At 38.9% G+C, this 21,636-nt stretch overlaps 1 pseudogene; it reads right to left on the reverse strand.

Moving 5' to 3' along the window:
* Positions 1-682: 682 nt before the first annotated feature.
* On the reverse strand, positions 683-1,642 carry LOC111184565 (CST complex subunit TEN1 pseudogene; annotated as a pseudogene).
* Between the last annotated feature and the right edge of the window lie 19,994 nt (positions 1,643-21,636).

Genomic DNA, 21,636 nt, shown 5'->3' on the forward strand with positions numbered 1-21,636 from the left:
AATGTTTTTTTTAAATGAGCATCTTGAGATAACTGATAGTTTAACGGGTTTTTTTTTTTGCCAACTATGAACATGTATGTATTTGTGGGCATTTATTTACACACAATTGCAATGATCAGATTTGTTAACTTCATTAAACAATGAAACCCTTGGACGGAAGGGGCTGTGATGCCACGGGGGTCTAAAGCGGCAAACCAAAGTCCAAGTCTGGGAATGACAACCAATCACAAACCGCCAACGAGGCTTTAAGCAACAGCCAATCAATAATTTCACTGCTTTGCTCCTGCCTTTGCTGTATAAACGCCCCTTCCCGAACTCCTAACCACTTCTGGGTTGGCTCTGCCGGATTCAATTGATTTTTGCTCAAATAAACTCTTAAAATGTTTAATAAGCCTCAGTTTATCTTTTTTTTTTTTCCCCCTCTTTGTCACACTGCGCGGCTTTATTCACCAGGACCTTCTGGAACCCTTCAGGACCCACACGAGGCCCAGCCCCCAGCGTCCCAGAACCCAGCCTCTGATCTCTAGGCTCCCATTTCTGGGGCGATCGCGATGAACAACCCCTCCCCTCTTCTCTCCAGCTCCAAAGTCTGTCACTCGGGGGAAGCTCCTGCATCTCCTCTGCAGCAGCTCCAGGGCAGGTGGGGGAGGAAGGGCGTTGCCACGAGCTGCCGTTTTGCTCTCTACTGGCTGCGGTCCCTCTCTCGCTGGTACAGCCTCTGCTCCCGGACGGCTTGTTCTGACCAGGGGAGAGTCATTCCTCCCACACAAGCCAGCACCCGGGCCTTCACCACGCAGCCTCCATCCTTCTAGTGATCCAGCTGCCCAAGGACGGTGTAGAGGGCGCCCACCTGGGCTTGGAACGGTTCCACCAACTTGGTACAGACGGGGGTCTGGTGCTGGTCAGATCTGTGCCGAGCCATCAGGGTCACTCGGGACTGCGTCGTGTTGTAGCTGTACAATATGCCGAACGTTCTCAGTGTGTCCCCATGAGGAACTTGGCTGGCGCTGACCTTCCAGGGGAAGTAACAGATCCCAGGTTTGGGCAGCATCATTGCTCCTGTCTGGACGTCGGGTCCTTGGGTTCCTTCTTTCCGCCCTGTGTGACCAAGTGATGAGGCAGGGGCGGGTTGCCGAGAGCGCCTTGCTTTCCCCCCAGGGAAGTTTCTTGACCTTCTTCTGGGGTCCCCTTGCAGGGGGCGGGGGCCACTCTGAGGCTCCCCTGGCCGAGAGCAGGGGACTCGCCGGCCTCGGCGCGCACACCCATGCCGCCTCGGCCTCGGCTGCGGCCTGTCCCGCTTCAATGGATCTTTTAACAGGTTTCAGTGTTCTAGTGAGGCTGTGCCCACGGGCTGTGCCCTGGACAAGTCTTGTCAGCACCCCGTCCTCAGCAGGTGAGCAGTAAGGCCAGGGCCAGGAGGTGGGTATGTCCCCGGCCCACGTTAAAGGCTACAGGAGTTTGATTGAGGTATCTACTTCCTCCGGGTCAGTTGGGCTCTGGTAAAACAGTGTCTTATGAAGGCAGTCATTTTTTAGGAGAACACAGTGCTCTGGGTACATTCCAAATATGTATTTTTCAACTTTTCCTACTGGAAGCACAAGCACAGGGTGTCTTTATGCAGTCTTCACCCCCAGAACCTGGAAGGGCTCCTCGTGTTAAAACCCACAGAAGTGTGAGGACCCCGAAGACCGGGGCCCCTGGTGTTTTTAACTCTCAGGCTAGTTCACACTGAGCCTCCAGCAATTCCTCAGTTACACCTGAGTTCCCACCTGTGCTGCCTCTATCAGCAGGTGTCTGCTCCCAGCAAGCTGTGCTTCTCCGTACCCCTCTGACTCTGTTTTCAGAGCAGCAACTTGACCTGTGACCTCAGTTCTCTGATGGATCTAAGAAGAGCTGTTGATTCTCAGTTTGTTCAGCTTTTTCCTTGTTGTGATGACTTCCAAGCTCTTTTCACGTTGGACCAGAAAGTAGAGGTCTGCTGTGTCTCTTCACATGACTCTTATTTGAGCATCTCCTTGCTTTCCCATGGTCTTGTATACTTCTTGTTTAGTCTTATAATCAAACATTATCCAAGATCTTTTTAAATTCTTTTATTGGAGGCAGGGGGTGGAAGCATTCTGCTTTTGTTTCTTTATCTTTTTGTTTCTTTCAAAACACCTACCATCAAATGTGTAGCAGTTGGGCTAGATTGGGAAAAAATAATGCCATAAAAGATTTTTACTCAGTGCTTCTCTTCCTATAAGATCTAGGAAACTTTATTTTTATTGAATAAATTTGACATGTAACATTGTGTAAGTTTAACATGTACAGCATATTACTTTGATACATTTTTATGTTGTAATATAGATGCTGTTATAGCTATATTTATCATATTACAGAATTATAGTACAATATTATTGTCCATATTCATGAAGCTGTGCATTCCATCTCCATGGCTTATTTACTACTCACTACAAGTTTGTACCCTTAAACAGCATCACCATATTTTGGTGCTTCGGTGTTGGGCACATATACATCTATGGTTGTTATATCGTCTTGATGTACTGACACATTTATCATTAATAATTACCTTCTTTTGTCTCTTGTTACCCTTTTTGGCTTAAAGCCTATGCCTGTTCCCTTTTGGTTTCCACTTGCTTGGAATATCATTTTGCATCCCTTCACTTTGATTGTATGTGTGTCTTTAGAGCTGAGATGAGTCTCCTGGAGGCAGCATATATTTGGGTCTTGTTTTCTTTTAATCTGTCCAGCCACCCTGCCTTTTGAGTGGTGAGTTCAATCCATTTATATTTAGGGTGATTATTGATAGATGAGGAATACTGCTATTTTATCTTTTGCCTTCTCATTATTTTTTCCATTGTTTCTTTTTCCTTCTGTTTCTATCTACCTTTGTGAACTGGTGGGTCTTCCATGATGATTTGCCCAGTCTCCTCTATTTTAATGTTTCATATCTCTGCTTTTGATTTTTGCCTTGTTGTTACCATGCATTTTACATAAAACATCTCAGATAAAATTTGCTGATAGCAATTTATCTTCATTCACCTATAAAAGTTCCATTATTTTACTCCTCCCTTTTAATATTTTTGATGTCACAAATTATCTCTTTTTATTCTGTGACTTCATTACCACATTGTAATAGCTATAGATATATTTAATGATCTTTTTCCTTTAACCTTTATGCTGTAGTTAGGAGTTTAATATACTATTCTAAAAAAGAGTTACAGCTTTCTAATTCTGACTGTCTTTCACCTTGATCAGAGTTTTGTTTCATATTGAAGAGTTTTGTTTCATTTCATATTGTTTCATTATTGTTTCATCATTTCCTTTTGACAGTTCTTGTAAGGGAGGTCTAGTGGTGATGAACTCCCTCAGCTTTTGCTTGTCTGGGAAGGCTTTTATATCTCCTTCATATCTGAAGGACAACTTTGTTGGATTTAGTATTCTTGGCTGATGGTTTTTATCTTTCAATACTTTGAATATGTCCTTCCACTTTCTCCTGGCTTGTAGAGTTTCTGCTGGAAGCCTGCTGATAGCCTAATGGGGGTCCCTTGTAGGTTACTGTCTTTTTTCTCCAGGCTGCCGTTAAAATTCTCTCTTTATCATTGACTTTTGACAGTTTTAATATAATGTGTCTTGGAGAAGGTCTTTTGCATTGAGATAAAAAGGTTTTCTATTGGCTTCATGGGCTCGTATATTCAGTTCCTTCCCCAGGTTTGGGAAGTTCTCAGCTATTATTTCTTTAAATACACTCTCTGCTGCTTTCTCCCTCTCCCCCCTTCTGGAATACCCGTTATTCTTATTTTGGATTTTCTAATGGAATCAGATAGTTCTTGTAGAATTTCTTCACTTTTTAAAAATCTTAGCTCACTCTCCTCTTCCATCTGAATCATTTCTAGACTCTATCATCCAGCTCGCTAACTCTCTCTTCCATCTGATCTGATTATTTCCAATGTGTTCTAATGCATTCTTCATCTATCTCATCTGTTGAGTCCTTCAGCTCCAGAATTTCTATTTGGTTCTTTTTTAGAGTTTCAATCTCTTTGGTAAAGTACTTTTTTCTTCATTAATTTTATTCCTGAGATCATTGTATTAGCTTTATGAGTTTTCCTGTAGCTCTCTGAATTTTCTCATAACAGCTCTTTTGAATTCTTTTTCAGTTAGATCATGATAGTCCATGTCTTTGTGTTTGGTTGCTGGAAAATTGTCATTTTCTTTGTGTGATACCATATTACCATGATTTTTCATGGTGTTCGATGAATAGTTCCTGTGCCACTGCATTTGAAATAGTGAAAGCCTTTCTTTTTTAGGTGAAGCTTTGTTTATTTTGATTCTAACAGTTCAACAGGCTGGCAGTTAGGAGACTTCCTTTTGTCCTCCAGAAGGCTACACTATCCACACGTTTTCTGTTTTTGTTTTTTTTTTGTGGTACACGGGCCTCTCACTGTTGTGGCCTCTCCCGTTGTGGAGCACAGGCTACAGACACTCAGGCTCAGCGGCCATGGCTCACGGGCTCAGCCACTCTGTGACATGTGGGATCTTCCCAGACTGGGGCACGAACCCGTGTCCCCTGCATCGGGAGGCGGACTCTCAACCACTGCGCCACCAGGGAAGCCCTCCACACGTTTTTAGTTTCTCTTATAGGAGCTGATGAAGCTAAGGTCAGAACATGGTAAAAAGAAAGTCTGGGGGCAGAGTGAGGGGAGGTGTGTACTTAGCATTTGGAGCTTTGGTGGGGGAGGGGGGTCCATGTCTGGTAAGGGATCCTCAGGTGGGGGTGGTCCCGGAGGTCTGGGCCAGAATCCGGGGAGACAGAAGGAGAGCTTCCCTTCAGATCTCTTTGCCTACTTCCCTTTCCTTTTCCTCCCCCATCACCAAGTCTCTCCTCAGAGAGAGCAGGTCCCTCCTGCTGCAGGACACACGGCAGGACAGACTCACTGCCTTTACCCTCGCCTTCTCTGCCAGAAAGGTCCTGCTGTCCCACTCTGTGCCTGACCCAGCACCACGTCTGCTGCCACTCCCCTTACTCTGCAGCCTCTGAGGTCCAGTCTGCCCACTTTTGGGGGCACAGATGGATGGATCTCTCAGGTGACCTGGTAGGCTGTATAAAGATGCTTTTTTTCAGTTAAGGATGTCCAATTAGTTGTAAATTGAAGGGGAGAGAAAAGAGGAGTGTCACATCATCATAATGCTGATGTAACCCCCAGATCTCTTTTTATTGGGGTTGGTATTTGAAGACCACACTTGGGGTATAAAGGGTGTTTAGTGCTACAAGGTGTCATTTCTTCTAAGACTTTTCAGGGCATAGAGCTAGATAAATGTAAATAAAAATAAGTTTGAGTTTGTATCAATATTTTGACTCAAATTTAAGATTCTAGGAAATTTACTTAATTGCTTTGAATTTATATTTTTAATCACTTTTCTCTTGCCACTAAAAGTCTTTGTTCCTCAGGACATTAAAATATCTCTTATCGATTCCACATGCATATTTAATAGTTTAGAAATAGCATATGCAATATTACTACTCACAGCTCTGCTCTTGAGTGCCAGCTCAGATCTCTTTCAGTTATTTTTGTCCTTGCCCAGCAAGAGTAGGTAAATGATAAATCTGAACATTTGAACCAAGACTAGGCTCTTATGGTAATAATGCACTGTCATGAGGCTCAGTGATTTGTGTAGGACTGATCCTTACATTTTGTCATAGATCAACACTCTGCAGCTGCGAATATCTACTATATTGAAAAGCACACATTCTTCCCACTAGCACCATCTCAAGACTTTATATAACTTTATAGAAAGAGGCACAAAGAGTACAAATACTGTTTCGTCATTAAAACTCTAATAGAATGTTAAATAAGCCTCACAGATTGCTTGTGGGAATTGAAATCAAGCCAGGACAATCCCAATGTTTTACACATCCAGCACATCACAGACATTACAAGCCCTGAATCTATTTTCCAGGGGCTGGTCCATCTGCCTTTCTTCCATGATTTTAGAATGTGCTCTCAGCTTCTCACTTGCTCACTTGGCTAGTACTGTATTTCTAGTCCTTTCCTGTCTACCTCACCACATCATCAACTGTGTGTCCTGATCCTTCTTTTACCTTGAAAGTGTTAACATTTAGTACACCACTTAAAAGACAGTTGGAATTTAAAACAACAAATAAAACAAAGCATAGAGTAAGTAAAAACTCTAGCAACTTCTAGTTTTCAACAATACTTCCTATGATTGTTTCCTTGTTTCTTTTTTCCATACTAAGAAATTGATAAGCTTTCTGGAATTGAAGAGAAGAGGACATTTTCATGTTCTTTTTTGTAGATGGATGAATCTTTAAAAATTATTTAGTTATACTTAGGTATAGTCCAACTTCCCATTTTATACAGGAATAAACTGAGGAGTCAAACAATTAAATATATCAATGATTACATTGATGTTTACCAGAATAAAATAGTGGTAAAATATTGAGACTAATATGTGCATAAATCTGAGGGAAGAGATCAAAGGTGTGTCTATATGATGGTATTCATCTACAGTAAACATAAAAAATATAGGCAGTATTTCAAAGAATAGTCAAGATGATCTTTGAAGTAAGTGGCAGTGTGAGGACAGATGTTTCACAATGAAAGAACCAACTGCTGATAAAAATAGGGAAAAAGGAAACAAACCCTTATTATCACTGGTGACTAGGGAGGCTTACCATCAAGGGATGCAATGTCAGGAGCACCAGACAGAAGGTGGGCGTGAAAGGCTGGCTGGCAAAGTCTTCCTCCTGAAGACATGAGCATCTATGGTAAGGGAGTGGAGGCAAACCTCGCACTGTCCCTTGATTTATAGATTAAGATTCAGAGAATGCTACACACAGATCTCATTTCAGATCACCAAAGCCACAGCATTGGAAGCCACAGCCTGGGGGAAACTAGAGCTAAGTCCAGATCTTCCTGCAGATGGAGGTGTGTGACATCAATATGGCAGAGAGAATCACTAGAAAGAGTCTCTTCTGGAGTCACAGCTGGTAGATGGTGTGTGTGATACGATGGTACAGTTGCCTCTTCAATCTCTGGGAAGAATAACTGCAGAACTGTTGAGACCCTTAATGAATCAAATAAAAGTCAAATTGAGTAATAAATAGCCAGCAAGAATAAAGCATGGTAGGGACAAGAGATAAATGACGCCAGGGAGGTCCAAACACATTAGTGAAAATAACCAAGGGGAAGCGATTAAATTTCCCTATTATAGAGGACCTTAGTATTATAAGAAAACAAACACAAGAGAATATAGATTGTCTTGAGGAATGGAATGCTTATTCTAGACACAACAAAGCTCAGAAGTCAAAAGAAAATTGGCATTTCAATAGGAAAAAAGATATCATTAACAAATCAAAATGTTGTGACAGAATAGAAGAAATTGTAGCTTATTTTAGACAAGGTTAACATGCAGAATGTATTAAGAACTTCTGTGGACTAGTAAGACAAAACAAAATAAACCAATGCTGTTGTTACATAAATAAACTGCAATGCATAGAATTAGAAGTACAAGAAGTAACATTTACATGAATAAATACTCAGTCTCATTAGTAATAAGACTTCTACTTTTAGGTTTCTATTTTATAGAAATAATATTATGCATAGATATTTGAAAGGAGGCATGACTTAGAATATTCTTTTAAGAATGTATCATAATAGCAAAAAAATTGGAATAACTTTTATAAATATCAATAGGAAAATTGTTAATAAAGCTTTAGTGTGTCTATATTGTGGGACACAACAATTTGAGAGTGACATATAGTTAGTAGTTCTAACATGAAAGAAACATTTACATACACTTTTAATTGGAAAAAAATTAAAGAAGAATTATTTAAAAATATGTCTTTATATATAGGTGTATATGTGTGTAAGTATGTAGCAAAGAAATATATAGAGAAGAAGGAATCTGGAAGTAATACCTCTGAATGGTGATCACTTCAGAGAAGAGAAATAATGTTTGGATATTTGAAGAGGGTCTTTCTGTTCTTTCTATATGTTTTAAAAAATTTTAACCTTCTACAAAATCATTAATGATTTACTTGCATAACATTATGAAACACATAAATTAAAAACTTACAATATACAAAGAACTTTAGGGAAAAATAATAGATATGACACTACTTTTATTCCTTTACAAATTGATCAGACAATAATAAACAGTAAACTTGAGTGAATAACATAATTAAATAGGAGGATGGAGTGAGGAGGGAAACCATGGAGAAACGAGAAAAAAGTAAAGAAGCAGTTTTTAAGATCATGGATCGTGCAAGCAGATTGCATGGGTACAAATGCCACCTTGTCACTTACTACCTGTGCAACCTGGGGCAACGCACTGACCATATTTGTTTCTCAGTTTCCTGGTCTTTTAAATGAAATGATAAAAATGGTAGCTGCCTTATGAATTGTTATGCAGATGAAATGAATTAGTAGATGTAATATTCTTTATCTGGAAAATAGTAAGTCTGATATATATATATATATATATATACACACATATATATACTAACTTGTCGTTTTACTTATGTCTATTTTTCTTTTACAAATTTGTGGGTTTTTAAAAATTTTTATTTTATATTGAAGTATAATTGATTTACAGTGTGTTAGTTTCAGGTGTACAGTGAAGTGATTCAGTTATACATATACATATTTGTGTTTTATTTTAATGGGCATTGTCTTCATTTATCTCATCCAAAATGTACTTAAAGTCATAGTGTTTCATGAAAGTAAGTTCATTGGAAATGCATTCATGTTTCAATGACTCATCCTATTGGTTGCCTTTCTTAACATTAGATTGCATCAAACATTTTTTATTGTGGCTTACAGACCTATTTTGAATATCTGTTTATAAAATGTCTTCAATTTCTTTTTTTTAGTTGAAGTATCATTGATTTACAATGTTGTGTTAGGTTCTGGTGTACAGCAAAGTGATTGTTTTATATCTCTATATCTTTATATATTCTTTTTCATATTTTTTTCATTATGGTTTATTACAAGATATTGAATATAGTTCCCTGTGCTATATAGCAGGACCTTGTTGCTTATCTATTTTATATATAATAGTTTGTATTTGCTAATCCCAAACTTCTAATTTATCCCTACCCCTTTCCCCTTTGGTAACCATAAGTTTGTTTTCTATGTCTGTGAGTCTGTTTCTGTTTTTTAAATAAGTTCACTTTTATCATACTTTAGACTCCACATCTAAGTAATATCACATGATATTTCTCTTTCTCTGTCTGACTTTCTTCACTTAGTATGATAATCTCTAGGTCCATCCCTGTTGCTGCAAATGGCATTATTTTGTTCTTTTTCATAGCTGAGTAATATTCCACTGTATATATGTACCACATCTTCTTTATCCACTCATCTGTTGATGGACATTTAGGCTGCTTTCATGTCTTGGCTATTGTAAACAGTGCTGCTATGAACACTGGGGTGCATGTATCTTTTCAAATTAGTTTTCTCTGGATATATGTCCAGGAGCAAAATTGCAGGATCATAGGGTAGCTCTATTTTTAGTTTTTTAAGGAACCTCCATAGCGTCCTCCATAGTGGCTGAACCAATGTACATTTCCACCAGCAGTGTAGGAGGATTCCCTTTTCTCCACACCCTCTCCAGCATTTATTATTCATAGAAAATGTATTTAATTTCTTCCTTCTCTTTTGGTTCACCCCATGCTTATCTCTTCCTCTGTTTTCACAGCCTCTTCCACCAGGTTCCGGTCTAACCGTGTCTTCAAAGCAGGTGAGGGGTTTTTCCCTGTGCAGATGCAGCCCTGGAGCCAGCTCCACTGAATTCCTGGTGAGGAGATACCATCTTCCTTAGGCACACTTTCTAAGACCTTTAGCTCCTGGTCTAGATTGGGTATAGTACCTCTTCTTTCTCTGAGAGCAGGCAGGTAGGTAGTGACTGGCACACCCCAAGCCTTGGGGTCTTTCCCCTATTTTTCTCCCACCCAGGAGATAGTTTTGGCTCCCTGGCCTGAGGAACCAGAAGGATCACAGCTTTAGCACTGACATCTGCATTTCTCTTCTCTTCTTGTTACTGAGCATGAGTATTTCTTTTTTTGATTCTATTATTATTATTCTAGTTTGAAGTACAAAATATGTCCAGGGTGAGATCACTCTCAGCCTTATTGACTTATTCATTTCATTCTGGCTTCTACATGCACATCAAAACTCTTCTTGCAAGAACATAATTGATCTCCTAACTGTGGGGTCCCATGCATATTTTCAGTCTTCATCTTACCACTCACCTCAGCACTACTTGAAATAACTAAACAATTCCTTCCTTCTTTGAGTTAATTTTCCTTGGTTTACACGACACATTATTCTGGTTTTCTGCTTACATTTCTGGTCAGGAATTCTTAGTTACTTTTACCCATTATTTTTATTTACCTGTCTTCTAAAGCCAAGTTACTTAGCATTAAGTCTTGTGTTATATTTTCCTCCCTCTTATGGTCTGCATGAATATAACATAGTGGTTATGAGTGCAGAGTCTTCAGGAAGAATGCAAGGTTTTAAATTCACTTACAGGTTTTATGATCTTTGCTTGGCAAGTTGCTTAACTTCCTGTGTCTCAGATTCATCACCTGTAAAAGGGAGTTGATAATATTTAGGTTAACGGGTGTTTTGACTGTTAATTGGGATGACACATGTAAAACACTTAACATGGTGATTTAGTACTCAATACATCTTAGAAATTATTTTTAATATTCTGTGCCATCTATATACCAGTCACTTCCAGATTTATAACTCCTGCCTGAATTTCTTTTTTGAAAAAATTTTTTATTGGAGTATAATTGCTTTACACTGTTGTGTTAGTTTCTGCTGTACAACAAAGTGAATCAGCTATACGTGTACATATATCTCCTCCCTCTTGGACCTCCCCCCCATCCCCCGCATCCTGCCCATCTGGGTCATCACAGAGCCCTGAGCTGGGCTCCCTGTGCTATACCACAGTTTCCCACTAGCTTTCTACTTTACACGTGGTAGTGTATTTATGTCAAGCCTAATCTCCCTATTCATCCCACCCTCCCCTGCCCCCTCTGTGTCCACACGTCCATTCTCTACATCTGCATATGTATTCCTGCACTGGAAATAGGTTCATCTGTACTACTTTTCTAGATTCCACATATATGCATTAATATATGATATTTGTTTTTCTCTTTCTGACCTACTTCACTCTGTATGATAGACTCTAGGTCCATCCACATTTCTACAAATGACAGAATCTCATTCGTTTTTATGGCTGAGTAATATTCCATTGTATATATGTGCGACATCTTCTTTATCCAGTCATCTGTTGATGGCCATTTAGGTTGCTTCTATGTCCTGGATATTGTAAATAGTGCTGTAGTGAACATTGGGGTACCTGTGTCTTTTTGAATTATGGTTTTCTCAGGGTATATGCCCAGTAGTGGGATTGCTGGGTTATATGGTAATTCTATTTTTAGTTTTTTAAGGAACTTCCATACTGATCTCCCTAGTGGCTGTATCAATTTACATTCCCACCAACAGTGCAAGAGGGTTTCCTTTTCTCCACACCCTCTCCAGCATTTACTGTTTGTAGATTTTTTTGATGATAGCCATTCTGACTGGTGTGAGCTGATACCTCACTGTAGTTTTGATTTGCATTTCTCTAATGCTTAGTGATGTTAAGCATCTTTTCTTGTACCTCTTGGCCTTCTGTATGTCTTCTTTGCTGAAATGTCTATTTAGGTCTTCCACCCATTTCTTGCTTGGGTTGTTATTTTTGATATTGTACTGAATGAGATGTTTGTATGTTTTGGAGATTAATCCTTTTTCAGTTGCTTCATTTGCAAATATTTTCTCCCATTTTGAGTGTTGTTCTTTTATCTTGTTTATGGTTTCCTTTGCTGTGCAAAAGCTTTTAAGTTTAATTAGGTCCCATTTGTTTATTTTTGTTTTTATTTTCACTACTCTAGGAGGTGGGTCAAAAAAGATCTTGCCATGATTTATGTCAAAGAGTGTTCTTCCTATGATTTCCTCTAAGAGTTTTATAGTGTCCAGCCTTACATTTAGGTTTTTATCCATTTTGAGTTTATTTTCATGTATGGTGTTAGGGGGTGTTCTAACTTCATTCTTTTACATGTAGCTGTCCAGTTTTCCCAGCACCATTTATTGAAGAGGCTGTCTTTTCTCCATTGTATATTCTTGCCTCCTTTGTCATAGATTAGGTAACCATAGGTGTGTGGGTTTATCTCTGGGCTTTCTATCCTGTTCCATTGATCTATATTTCTGTTTTTGTTCCAGTACCATACTGTCTTCATTACTGTAGCTTTGTAGTATAGTCTGAAGTCAGGGAGTCTGATTCCTCCAGCTCCATTTTTCTTTCTCAAGATTGCTTTGGCTATTCAGGGTCTCTTGTGTCTCCATACAAATTGTAAAATTTTTGTTCTCGTTCTGTGAAAAATGCCATTGGTAATTTGATAGGGATTGGATTGAATCTGCAGATTGTTTTGGGTAGTATAGTCATTTTCACAATACTGATTCTTCCAATTCAAGAATATGGTATATCTCTCCATCTGTTTGTGTCATCTGTGATTTCTTTCATCAGTATCTTACATTTTGTGTGTACAGATCTTTTACCTCCTTAGGTAGGTTTATTCCTAGGTATTTTATTCTTTTTGTTGCAATGGTAAATGGGATTGTTTCCTTAATTTCTCTTTCTGATCTTTTGTTGTTAATGTATAGGAATGCAAGAGATTTCTGTGTATTAACTTTGTATCCTGCAACTTTACCAAATCCATTGTGACCTCTAGCAGTTTTCTGGTGACATCTTTAACATTTTCTATATATAGTGTCATGTCTGCAAACATCTGCAAACAGTGACAGTTTTACTTCTTCTTTTCCAATTTGTTTTCCTTTTATTTCTTTTTCTTCTCTGATTGCTGTGGCTAAGACTTCCAGAACTAGGTTCAATAATAGTGATTAGAGTGAATACCCTTGTCTTGTTCCTGATCTTAGTGGGAATGTTTTCAGTTTTTCACAATTAAGAATGATATTTGCTGTGGGTTTGTCATATATGGCCTTTATCATGTTGAGGTAGGTTCCCTCTATGCCCACTTTCTGGAGAGTTTTTATCATAAATTGGTGTTGAATTCCGTCAAAAGGTTTTTCTGCATCTATTGAGATGATCATATGGTTTTTATTCTTCAATTTGCTAATATGATATATCGCATTGATTGATTTGCATATACTGAAGAATCTTTGCATCCCTGAGATAAATCCTACTTGATCATGGTGTATGATCCTTTTAATGTGTTGTTGGATTCTGTTTGCTAGTATTTGGTTCAGGATTTTTGCATCTATGTTCATCGTGATATTGGTCTATAATTTTCTTTTTATGTGATATCTTTGTCTGGTTTTGGTATCAAGGTGATTGTGCCCTCACAGAACAAGTTTGGGAGTTTTCCTCCTTCTGCAAGTTTTTGGAAGAGTTTGAGAAGGATAGGTGTTAGCTCTTCTCTAAGTGTTTCATAGAATTCTCCTGTAGACATCTGGTCCTGGACATTTGTTTGTTGGAAGTTTTTAAATTACAGTTTCAATTTCATTACTTGTGATGGATCTGTTCCTATTTTCTATTTTGTCTTGGTTCAGCCTTGGAAAGTTGCACTTTTCCAAGAATTTGCCCATTTCTTCCAGGTTGTCCATTTTATTGGCATATACTTGCTTGTAGTACTCTCTTATAATCCTTTATATTTCTTCAGTGTCAGTTGTAATTTATCCTTTTTCATTTCTAATTTTATTGATTGGAGGCCTCTCCCTTTTTTGTTGATGAGTCTGGCTAAAGGTTTATCAGTTTTGTTTATCTTCTGAAAGAACCAACTTTTAGTTTTATTGATCTTTACTATTGTTTTCTTTGTTTCTATTTCATTTATTTCTGCTCTGATCTTTATGATTTATTTCCTTATACTGACTTTGGGTTTTCTTTGTTCTTCTTTCTCTAGTTGCTTTAGGTGTAAAGTTATATAGTTTACTTGAGATTTTTCTTGTTTTTTGAGGTGAGATTGAATTGCATAAACTTCCCTCTTAGAACTGCTTTTGCTGCATCCCATAGGTTTTGGGTTGTCATATTTTTGTTGTCATTTGTCTCTAGTTTTTTTTTTTTTTTTTTTTTTGTGGTATGCGGGCCTCTCACTGTTGTGGCCTCTCCCGTTGTGGAGCACAGGCTCCAGACGCGCAGGCTCAGTGGCCATGGCTCACAGGCCTAGCTGCTCCGCAGCATGTGGGTTCTTCCCGGACTGGGGCATGAACCCATGTCCCCTGCATCGGCAGGCAGACTCTCAACCACTGCACCACCAGGGAAGCCCTCTAGGTAGTTTTTGATTTCCTCTTTGATTTCTTCAGTGATCTCTTGGTTATTTAGCAATGCTCTGTTTAGCCTCCATGTGTTTGTGTTCTTTACAGTTTTATTTTCCTGTAATTGATTTCTAATCTCTTAGCATTGTGGTCAGAAAAGATGCTTGATATAATTTCAATATTCTTAAATTTTCTGAGGTTTGATTTGTGACCCAAGATGTGATCTATCCTGGAGAATGTTCCATGTGCACTTGAGAAGAAAGTGTATTCTGCCAATTTCAGGTGGAATGTCATATAAATATCAACTAAATCTATCTGGTCTATTGTGTCATTTAAAGCTTGTGTTTCCTTATTTATTTCCTGCCTGGATGATCTGTCCATTGGTGTAAGTGGGGTGTTAAAGTCCCCCACTATTACTGTGCTACTGTTGTTTTCCTCTCTTATGGCTGTTACCATTTGCCATATGTATTGAGGTGCTCCTAGCTGGGTGCGTAAATATTTATAATTGTTATATCTTCTTCTTGGATTGATATCTTGATCATTATGTAGTGTCCTTCCTTATCTCTTGTAACAGTCTTTATTTTAAAGTCTATTTTACCTGATATGAGTATTGCTACTCCAGCTTTCTTTTGATTTCTGTTTGCATGGAATATCTTTTACATCCCCTCACTTTCATTCGGTATGTGTCCCTAGGTCTGAAGTGGGTCTCTTGTAGACAGAGTATATGCAGGTCTTGTTTTTATCTCCTTTCAGCCAGTCTGTGTCTTTTGGTTGGAGCATTTAATCCATTTACATTCAAGGTAATTATCGATATGTATATTCCTACGACATTTTCTTAATTGTTTTGGGTTTGTTTTTGTGGGTCTTTTTCTTCTCTTGTGTTTCCCACCTACAGAAGTTCCTTTATCATTTGTTGTAATGCTGGTTTGGTGGTATGAATTCTCTTAGTTTTGCTTATTTGTAAAGTTTTTGATTTCTCCGTCGAATCTGAATGAGATCCTTGCTGGGTAGAGTTATCTTGTTTGTAGGTTTTTCCTTTCCATCTCTTTAAATGTCCCGCCACTCCCATCATGCTTGCAGAGTTTCTGCTGAAAAATCAGCTGATAACCTTATGGGGATTCCCTGGTATGTTATTTGTTGCTTTTCCCTTGCTGCTTATATTTTTTCTTTGAATTTAATTTTTGTTAGTTTGAGTAATATGTGTCTTGGTGTGTTTTTCCTTGGGTTTATCCTGTATGGACTCTCTGTACTTCTTGAACTTGGGTGGCTATTTCCTTTCTCATGTTAGGGAAGTTTTCTACTAATCTCTTCAAATCTTTTTTCAGACCCTTTCTCTTCTTATTCTGGGTCCCCTATAATTCGAATTTTTGTGTATTTAGTATTGTCCCAGAGGTCTCTGAGACTGTCCTCAATTCTTTTCATTCTTTTTTCTTTATTCTACTGGTCAGTAGTTATCTCCACCATGCTATCTTCCAGCTCACTTAGTTGTTCTTCTGTCTGTTTTTCTGGTATTGATTCCTTCTAGTGTATTTTTCATTTCAGTTATTGTGTTGTTCATCACTGTTTATCTTTAGTTCTTCTAGGTCTTTGTTAAACATTTCTTATTTTCTCTATCCTTGCCTCCATTCCATTTCTGAGATTTTGGATCATCTTTACTATCATTACTGTGCATTCTTTTTCAGGTAGGTTGCCTAGTTCCTCTTCATTTATTTGGTCTTGTAGGTTTTTGCCTTGCTTCTTTGTCTTTAATATATTTCTCTGTCATCTCATTATTAGGTGCGGCTGTGTTCCTGTTTTCCTGGTTGTTTGGCCTGAGGCATCCAGCACTTCAGTTTGCAGCCAGCTGGGTAGATCTGGGTCTTGGTACCCAGATGAGGACCTCCAGGAGACCTCACTCTGATTAATATTCCCTGGGGTCTGAGGTTCTCTGTTAGTCCAGCAGTTTTGATTTGGCGCTCCCACCACAGAAGCTCAGGCCCACCCCCCAGCCTGGGAGCCAAGATCCTGCAAGCCACACTGTGCAGCAAGAAAGAAAAGCGGGGGTGGGCAGAACTATAACAAAGAATAAAAAATAAAATTAGAAGAATAAAAAAGTTTACTAAAAAAATAAAAATCTAAATGAAACAACAACAACAAGGTAAAACAACCACACACACACACACACACACACACAAGCCTAAAAAGGCCTTGGCTGTGGGTGGTGGGGCTTAGATGGTGTGGCCTTAGGTGGGGGCGAGGTCTAGGCTGAGTACCTAGTGGCTGGAAAAGACCCTGGGGGGTGGGGGCGGGACTTAGGCTCAGCAGGACTGGAAGGGGCCTCAGAGTGTGGAGCTTTTGGCCTGGAACCCCTAGCAGGCTTGCTGGGGGCTGAGTGGGTGGAGGAAATGTTCGCCATGTTCCCCTCTGATCCCCCAATCCCCCGAAGGCCTCTCCCTCTCCCTGCTGACCTGCTCACCGTGGGTGGGCCTCTCCTGGCATGGGATACCCCTACCCTCCCCCAACGCCCCCTCAGGGGCGCTGGTCCCGTCCTGCCTCCATTTCTCCTCCTGCCTCCCTCCCGCCACTTCCTACCCGGTCGCTCGGGGACTCTTCCAGTCCCCTTAGGTGTCTGAGGTCCCCTACCAGTGCCTGGTAGGTACCCTAGTTGTGAGGAGATGTGAACTCTGAGTCCTCCTACCCGCCATGTTCTTTTTTGAAATTTTGAACCTTCTATCTCCCTTCCAACTTGACATATTCAGTTGGTTCTGTAACATGAACCTCAAGCATAAGGTGTTCAGAATTGAAAACCTGATCTCTCACGACCTGTTCCCCCTTCACTTTTCCACATTTTAGTACAGGGTAACCAGTGTTAAAATCCAAGAGAGAGTCTTCACACGGTTTTTCCTTCAGCCCTAGTTCGGTCCATCACCAAGCCTTGCCAGTTCTATTTGCATGGCTCTAGTGAGGCCGTTTCACACCCATAGCTTCAATCTGCATCTCCTCCTGCCTTAATGACTTTAATAACCACAAGCTTGTCTCTTACCTCTTGTTCATTCTCTACACAGCAGCTAGATTGAACATTTTACAAGGTAATGTATAGAAATGAAAGGTGATGTATACATTGGTTTAACATATACTTTTCCAGAAGTGACTTTTCATTAATTGTTTTTGAGACTTCAATGCAAATAAACAGAGTTTTCAGTGTACAGAACATTCCTCAAATATCATATCCAAGAAGACTTTTCATTAGTTTAAAGGGAATGACTTGAAATTTAAAACTATTAATTTCAAATAAATAACAATTATAATGGAGACATTTAAAAATATGTTGGGTGCAATGGAAAACAATATAATAGATATTAGATTGGGAAACTTGTCTGTAAAAATGAAGAAATAAATATGAGAAATAAATAGCCAAGTCACTGAAAAAAATGAACAAAAGCTCCACAAAAGCCATGGTAGATGTTCTGGGGTAGAGAGATAATATCAGGTTGAAGATAATCAGAAATTGAGGAAATAAGAGATGGAAACAACACTAAGTCAAAGAAAGTAGAGTTATGACTTCAAAATTTAAAAGACCTTCACCAATGGGCACCTTAGTACTTTTAAAGAGACCCATACCTAGATACATAACTTGGTACTTTGGTGAGGGGTGGTAGGAGAAGCTGATAAGGAATTTATCATTCAAAATGTATACCTTAGCTGAAACAGTAACAAATTAATAAATATGAGAAATAAATTATGTGATACTATACTTTAAAAAGTCTGTGATGTAAGAATCAGAATTTCCTGAAGTAAAGCATTCAGGAAAAAATTGATCTATTTTGAAAACTTAGTGATAACGACATCAAAGATATGAATACAAAAAAAAATATTGCAGGCATTCATGCAACGCTGCAGGGCCACTGACAAGTTTTAAAAATCCATACATACTGTTCCAGTATGATGAGCATGAACACATTGTCATGGAGAAAAGACAATACAATGTAATAGGTAAATAGTTCTGGAAGACTAAATTTAAAAATGAGCACTTAAAAAAAGACTAGAAAACTCCTAGATTTTATAATAGAATTCTGAACAATACTATTAAAAGTTAAACTTTTATGTATGTTTTCACTCTATTTCCCAAATCCCCACAGTTAGTTACTTTTATGACTACATCTAAAGGTTGAACATATGTATGTGTGTTTATTGAAGTGTGCAAAATTAAAATAGCACTTTTCTCTGTGTAAATGTATTCCGTTATGCAATAAATCAAAAGTATAGCCTAGAACTCATTTCCTTTCCTTGTATGGCCTAATGGGAAAATAGGAACTAAAGAGCAAAGGATTACATTTTCTTCGTACTATAACAGATGGATGCTCATTTGTGGAACAATGATGTGTTCTGAATAGACATAAGAAATTTTCAGTAAATGCAAAAAAGATTGGTGTGCATTTTCAGTTTTCTCTTCTCCATATCTAATTAAAAGTGCATTTATCTGATGGACAATCAATTGATGTCTGGATATAATTATAGGGTACCCATGAATACTTGATTTAGTCTTCCTGGTAAAATTTTGAAGCAAAATAAGGGTATAATGTAATTAACTACATAGAATAGTGCAGTCCTCTTTTCTTATCTTCTAAAGAGTGGGGCTGACCTATAATAATAGGGCCCAGAAAATAATGCCTAAGTATGAAATAAGACTTGAGAAGAAACATTAAGGGGAATAAAATCTCCTTTTAGCTTTAATATGCATAAGAACTGAAAATGCCCTGCAAAAATATGAAGCATGATATTCCACTTGTATTTTTCTTCTTTCTTTAAAGTAGAATAAGCTTAAAAATAAAAAGTGTAGAACTTCCAGTTTCCTGTCTGGCATGTAGGGAGATTGGTAGTCATAACTCTGTCCTAATAAGTAGAAAGCTGAACAAACAGAAAAATCAACACTTTTTCTCAGATCCATAAGAGAAGTGAGATCACAGGGTAAATTGTTGCCCCCTAAATTGGAGAAATAAAACAGGCAAATATGGAGAAACACAACTTAGAGCAGAAACCCACAAGCAGAAACTTCCACAGGAATCAGGGCTAAACCTTTTTTTTTGACAAATTGCTGGAGGCTCAGGGTGAAAAATTCTGAGAGTTAAAAACCTCCAGAGGGATCCATTCTTTTATGAGTTTTACCTCCAGGAGCTGGACCAGGTTCTCAGGGGAATATCAGAGAAAAATCGTAAAGTGCTTCTGGCAGGGAGCTGGTGAAGAGCCATGCTGAAATATGCCAGAGCATCCTGTTCTTAACAGAGCCTCAGGAAAAACTGAGCTAATTACCATAATCCACATAGAGACTGAGCTAACTCAAGATTTCCTAGGACTCAATAACCCTCTAAGTCTCCTCCCCATCCCCAACCCAGTTCCTAGGGTTTATCCCCACTCAGGTGTCCTGAGAAATTAAAGTGATGCTTGGATTCTGTTTTCTCATTGACAGAAGCTGGATCCTGAATACTGATCTTTGTTTTCTTAGATCTTAAGAATGTTAGACTTTTTGTTTGGCTTCTAACTCTTCTGTTCCAGGGAGCTTCAGAATTTGGTAAATGACTTGGGAAGGAGCGAGATTTCAGTGTTGAGTTTAGAGTTCTCTGACCTTTGGTCTTTTTCTTTCCTCTCTCTGGAGTTTTGTAAGACTGTAAAAAACAGAAAAACAAAACCAAGAAGCTTTCAGGTTTCTTTGATTCTTGTACTTATTTTCTGTTTGATCTGAGGTTTTTGCTGTTTGCCTAGAATTGGCAGATGGTCTGAGTGAATGTCTGCTCACCTTTCAGTAGGTCCCATTCTCTGTGGTTTTGTACCTTTAGGTGCTGTTTGCTTTGGTACCACTCCAATGCCTTCAAACAGGTTTTCTCTCGGATTTTTAAGTTGCTTTTTTTTTTTTTTTTTTTTTGCCATACGCGGGCCTCTCACTGTTGTGGCCTCTCCCGTTGCAGAGCACAAGCTCTGGACACGCAGGCTCAACAGCCATGGCTCACGGGCCCAGCCACTCCGCGGCATGTGGTATCCTCCCAGACCGGGGCACGATCCTGTGTCCCCTGCATCGGCAGGCGGACTCTCAACCACTGCGCCACCAGGGAAGCCCTTAAGTTGCTTTTAACAGGATTGTTGGACTGCCACAACTAAAAACAAATGGTTGGTGTTCTCACCCTGAAGGTTCTCGGATGGATTGTTGGCCTGTGAGAAACAGTGTAATTTCTGAAACTCACTTGTAGAGATTGGTTATTGAGACACCCATCTGTGAACATGAACACACAGTGTGCTTCTGGTCATCATGCTTTTAGACAAGTCTGTCCCTTAAAACTGTGATGAGATGAGCCTTGCTAGGAGACCTCTGTAACCCATATCCTGAGACCATGGAGGGGGTGGGGGAATGAGGCAGGATGCATCCTCGTGAACTTTGAGTACTCTATTTGCCTAGGAAAATGGATCTGGAAACCAAACTGGACCATTAATTTCACAGCTGAGTTCCTGCAACTAGCTTGATGAATGACTATTAATCAGGCTCTGTGGACGGCTTTCCATTGCATTTTAAAAACATACATTGACAGTTGTACTTTTATGCCTGGCATTGGTACTAGTAATATATAACCACTCAAATTAAAAGAAAGAGCAAGGGAGGGGTCCTCACTATTTGTGTGACCAATTGCGCTGCTAGTTCATGGCAGTGCTTTCACTACTAGTGTCTGTTACAGAAACACCAGAATGGGTTCTGCAAAAGGAACTATAGCAAAGTTAAGAAGTCTATAAGTAGATGACAATATTAATGTATGTATTTGTTCCTAAATCCTAGTTTTCTGGATTATTTGTGTTTAAAAATTGTGGTAGAATCTATAATGATTTATGTGACTAATGAAAATAGCTGAAAGATATAATGTTAGAAGCATTCTCTCATTTCACACACATATACACATGGACAGAAAACAAAGAATTACCATACATTTATGGTAACTTGATAGCATGAAAGCAATGTACTAAATTCAACCATTAGATGAGACAAACAAAAATAAACAGACTTAATACAGTGACAATGTTGAGTATTATTAGTCCCTTGCTCCTGGAAAGGAGCAAAGGTTGAAAAATGCCCCCACCCGTTTGTGTTCTGAGAAATGGCTAACATCAAAGGACCACCTTATATTCTGAGACAAGATGGACAACCATCCTTCTTTAAGAGTCAATTGTTTACCAGTCTTTATAAAACCCTAGATCCCCTTCCTTTCCTCTGGGACAGTCCTTATTAATGAACATTCTCCTTACTGCAATAGCCTGAATAAAGTTATCTCCTTAA

Source organism: Delphinapterus leucas, chromosome 9, assembly GCF_059928025.1.
Source record: "Delphinapterus leucas isolate spDelLeu-1000000601 "Yukka" chromosome 9, BTC_Dleu_Yukka2, whole genome shotgun sequence".
In the NCBI taxonomy this organism is placed as follows: domain Eukaryota; kingdom Metazoa; phylum Chordata; class Mammalia; order Artiodactyla; family Monodontidae; genus Delphinapterus; species Delphinapterus leucas.